We start from the raw sequence: 5634 nt of genomic DNA, 5'->3' as shown, positions 1-5634 counted from the left end.
CGCAGTGTAAAGACCCTTGTAATGAGATGCGCAATGTAAAGGCCCCTGTAATGAGATGCGCAGTGTAAAGGCCCCTGTAATGAGATGCGCTGTGTAAAGGCCCCTGTAATGAGATGCGCCGTGTAAAGGACCCTGTAATGAGATGCGCCGTGTAAAGGCCCCTGTAATGAGATGCGCAGTGTAAATGCCTCTGTAATGAGATGCGCAGTGTAAATGCCCCGTAATGAGATGCGCAGTGTAAATGCCTCTGTAATGAGATGCGCAGTGTAAATGCCCCTGTAATGAGATGCGCCGTGTAAATGCCCCTGTAATGAGATGCGCCGTGTAAATGCCCCTGTAATGAGATGCGCAGTGTAAATGCCCCTGTAATGAGATGCGCAGTGTAAATGCCCCTGTAATGAGATGCGCAGTGTAAATGCCCCTGTAATGAGATGCGCAGTGTAAATGCCCCTGTAATGAGATGCGCAGTGTAAATGCCCCTGTAATGAGATGCGCAGTGTAAAGACCCTTGTAATGAGATGCGCAATGTAAAGGCCCCTGTAATGAGATGCGCAGTGTAAAGGCCCCTGTAATGAGATGCGCTGTGTAAAGGCCCCTGTAATGAGATGCGCCGTGTAAAGGCCCCTGTAATGAGATGCGCAATGTAAATGCCCCTGTAATGAGATGCGCAGTGTAAATGCCCCGTAATGGGATGCCCAGTGTAAATGCCCCTTAATGAGATGCACAGTGTAAATGCCCCGTAATGAGATGCACAGTGTAAATGCCCCTGTAATGACATGCGCAGTGTAAATGCCCCTGTAATGAGATGCGCAGTGTAAATGCCCCTGTAATGAGATGCGCAGTGTAAATGCCCCTGTAATGAGAAGCGCAGTGTAAATGCCCCTGTAATGAGATGCGCAGTGTAAATGCCACTGTAATGAGATGCGCAGTGTAAAGGCCCTTGTAATGAGATGCGCAGTGTAAAGGCCCCTGTAATGAGATGCGCAGTGTAAAGGCCCCTGTAATGAGATGTGCTGTGTAAAGGCCCCTGTAATGAGATGCGCCATGTAAAGGCCCCTGTAATGAGATGCGCCGTGTAAAGGCCCCTCTAATGAGATGCGCCGTGTAAAGGCCCCTGTAATGAGATGCGCAATGTAAAGCCCCTGTAATGAGATGCGCAGTGTAAATGCCCCTGTAATGAGATGCGCAGTGTAAATGCCCCTGTAATGAGATGCGCAGTGTAAATGCCCCTGTAATGAGATGCGCAGTGTAAATGCCCCTGTAATGAGATGCGCAGTGTAAATGCCCCTGTAATAAGATGCGCAGTGTAAATGCCCCTGTAATGAGATGCGCCGTGTAAATGCCCCTGTAATGAGATGCGCAGTGTAAATGCCCCTGTAATGAGATGCGCAGTGTAAATGCCCCGTAATGGGATGCCCAGTGTAAATGCCCCTTAATGAGATGCACAGTGTAAATGCCCTGTAATGAGATGCGCAGTGTAAATGCCCCGTAATGAGATGCACAGTGTAAATGCCCCTGTAATGACATGCGCAGTGTAAATGCCCCTGTAATGAGATGCGCAGTGTAAATGCCCCTGTAATGAGATGCGCAGTGTAAATGCCCCTGTAATGAGAAGCGCAGTGTAAATGCCCCTGTAATGAGATGCGCAGTGTAAATGCCACTGTAATGAGATGCGCAGTGTAAAGGCCCTTGTAATGAGATGCGCAGTGTAAAGGCCCCTGTAATGAGATGCGCAGTGTAAAGGCCCCTGTAATGAGATGTGCTGTGTAAAGGCCCCTGTAATGAGATGCGCCGTGTAAAGGCCCCTGTAATGAGATGCGCCGTGTAAAGGCCCCTCTAATGAGATGCGCCGTGTAAAGGCCCCTGTAATGAGATGCGCAATGTAAAGCCCCTGTAATGAGATGCGCAGTGTAAATGCCCCTGTAATGAGATGCGCAGTGTAAATGCCCCTGTAATGAGATGCGCAGTGTAAATGCCCCTGTAATGAGATGCGCAGTGTAAATGCCCCTGTAATAAGATGCGCAGTGTAAATGCCCCTGTAATGAGATGCGCCGTGTAAATGCCCCTGTAATGAGATGCGCAGTGTAAATGCCCCTGTAATGAGATGCGCAGTGTAAATGCCCCTGTAATGAGTTGCTCAGTGTAAATTCCCCTGTAATGAGATGCGCAGTGTAAATGCCCCTGTAATGAGATGCGCAGTGTAAATGCCCCTGTAATGAGATGCGCAGTGTAAAGACCCTTGTAATGAGATGCGCAATGTAAAGGCCCCTGTAATGAGATGCGCAGTGTAAAGGCCCCTGTAATGAGATGCGCCGTGTAAAGGCCCCTGTAATGAGATGCGCCGTGTAAAGGACCCTGTAATGAGATGCGCCGTGTAAAGGCCCCTGTAATGAGATGCGCAGTGTAAATGCCTCTGTAATGAGATGCGCAGTGTAAATGCCCCGTAATGAGATGCGCAGTGTAAATGCCCCTGTAATGAGATGCGCAGTGTAAATGCCCCTGTAATGAGATGCGCCGTGTAAATGCCCCTGTAATGAGATGCGCCGTGTAAATGCCCCTGTAATGAGATGCGCAGTGTAAATGCCCCGTAATGAGATGCGCAGTGTAAATGCCCCTGTAATGAGATGCGCAGTGTAAATGCCCCTGTAATGAGATGCGCAGTGTAAATGCCCCTGTAATGAGATGCGCAGTGTAAATGCCCCTGTAATGAGATGCGCAGTGTAAATGCCCCTGTAATGAGATGCGCAGTGTAAATGCCCCTGTAATGAGATGCGCAGTGTAAATGCCCCTGTAATGAGATGCGCAGTGTAAATGCCCCTGTAATGAGATGCGCAGTGTAAATGCCCCTGTAATGAGATGCGCAGTGTAAAGACCCTTGTAATGAGATGCGCAATGTAAAGGCCCCTGTAATGAGATGCGCAGTGTAAAGGCCCCTGTAATGAGATGCGCAATGTAAATGCCCCTGTAATGAGATGCGCAGTGTAAATGCCCCTGTAATGACATGCGCAGTGTAAATGCCCCTGTAATGAGATGCGCAGTGTAAATGCCCCTGTAATGAGATGCACAGTGTAAATGCCCCTGTAATGAGATGCGCAGTGTAAATGCCCCTGTAATGAGATGCGCAGTGTAAATGCCCCGTAATGAGATGCGCAGTGTAAATGACCCTGTAATGAGATGCGCAGTGTAAATGGCGCATCTCATTACAGGGGCCTTTACACGGCGCATCTCATTACAGGGGCCTTTACACAGCACATCTCATTACAGGGGCATTTACACTGCGCATCTCATTACAAGGGCATTTCCACTGCGCATCTCATTACAGGGGCATTTACACTGCGCATCTCATTACAGGGGTATTTACACTGCGCATCTCATTACAGGGGCATTTACACTGCGTATCTCATTACAGGTAGCATTTACACTGCGCATCTCATTACAGGGGCATTTACACTGCGCATCTCATTACAGGGGCCTTTACACTGCGCATCTCATTACGGGGCTTTTACACTGCGCATCTCATTACGGGGCATTTACACTGCGCATCTCATTACAGGGGCCTTTACACTGCACATCTCATTACAGGGGCCTTTACACTGCGCATCTCATTACAGGGGCCTTTACACTGCGCATCTCATTACAGGGGCCTTTACACTGCGCAACTCATTACAGGGGCCTTTACACTGCGCAACTCATTACAGGGGCCTTTACACTGCGCATCTCATTACAGGGGCATTTAAACTGCGCATCTCATTACAGGGGCCTTTACACTGCGCATCTCATTACAGGGGCCTTTACACTGCGCATCTCATTACAGGGGCCTTTACACGGCGCATCTCATTACAGGGGCCTTTACACGGCGCATCTCATTACAGGGGCCTTTACACGGCGCATCTCATTACAGGGGCCTTTACACGGCGCATCTCATTACAGGGGCCTTTACACGGCGCATCTCATTACAGGGGCCTTTACACGGCGCATCTCATTACGGGGCATTTACACTGCGCATCTCATTACAGGGGCATTTATACTGGGCATCACTTTACAGGGGCATTTACACTGAGCATCTCATTACAGGTGCATTTACACTGCGCATCTCATTACAGGGGCATTTACACTGCGCATTTCATTACAGGGGCATTTACACGGCGCATCTCATTACAGGGGCATTTACACTGCGCATCTCATTACAGGGGCATTTATACTGGGCATCACTTTACAGGGGCATTTACACTGCGCATCTCATTACAGGTGCATTTACACTGCGCATCTCATTACAGGGGCATTTACACTGCGCATTTCATTACAGGGGCATTTACACTGCGCATCTCATTACAGGGGCATTTACACTGCGCATCTCATTACAGGGGCATTTACACTGCGCTTCTCATTACAGGGGCATTTACACTGCGCATCTCATTACAGGGGCATTTCCACTGCGCATCTCATTACAGGGGCATTTACACTGCGCATCTCATTACAGGGGCATTTACACTGCGCATCTCATTACAGGGGCATTTACACTGCGCATCTCATTACAGGGGCATTTACACTGCGCATCTCATTACAGGGGCATTTACACGGCGCATCTCATTACAGGGGCATTTACACTGCGCATCTCATTACAGGGGCATTTACACTGCGCATCTCATTACAGGGGCATTTACACTGCGCATCTCATTACGGGGCATTTACACTGCGCATCTCATTACAGGGGCATTTACACGGCGCATCTCATTACAGGGGCATTTACACGGCGCATCTCATTACAGGGGCATTTACACTGCGCATCTCATTACAGGGGCATTTACACTGCGCATCTCATTACGGGGCATTTACACGGCGCATCTCATTACAGGGGCCTTTACACAGCACATCTCATTACAGGGGCATTTACACTGCGCATCTCATTACAGGGGCATTTACACTGCGCATCTCATTACAGGGGCATTTACACTGCGCATCTCATTACAGGGGCATTTACACTGCGCATCTCATTACGGGGCATTTACACTGCGCATCTCATTACGGGGCATTTACACTGCGCATCTCATTACGGGTCATTTACAATGCGCATCTCATTACGGGGGCATTTACACTGCGCATCTCATTACGGGGGCATTTACACTGCGCATCTCATTGCGGGGGCCTTTACACTGCGCATCTCATTACAGGGGCCTTTACACTGCGCATCTCATTACAGGGGCCTTTACACTGCGCATCTCATTACAGGGGCCTTTACACTGCGCATCTCATTACAGGGGCCTTTACACTGCGCATCTCATTACAGGGGCCTTTACACTGCGCAACTCATTACAGGGGCCTTTACACTGCGCATCTCATTACAGGGGCCTTTACACTGCGCATCTCATTACAGGGGCATTTAAACTGCGCATCTCATTACAGGGGCATTTACACTGCGCATCTCATTACAGGGGCATTTACACTGCGCATCTCATTACAGGGGCATTTACACTGCGCATCTCATTACAGGGGCATTTACACTGCGCATCTCATTACGGGGCTTTTACACTGCGCATCTCAATACAGGGTCCTTTACACTGCGCATATCATTACGGGGCATTTACACTGCGCATCTCATTACAGGGGCATTTACACTGGGCATCTCATTACAGG

This window comes from Ascaphus truei, unplaced genomic scaffold, assembly GCF_040206685.1.
Source record: "Ascaphus truei isolate aAscTru1 unplaced genomic scaffold, aAscTru1.hap1 HAP1_SCAFFOLD_169, whole genome shotgun sequence".
In the NCBI taxonomy this organism is placed as follows: Eukaryota; Metazoa; Chordata; class Amphibia; order Anura; family Ascaphidae; genus Ascaphus; species Ascaphus truei.
This window is presented reverse-complemented; position numbering follows the sequence as displayed.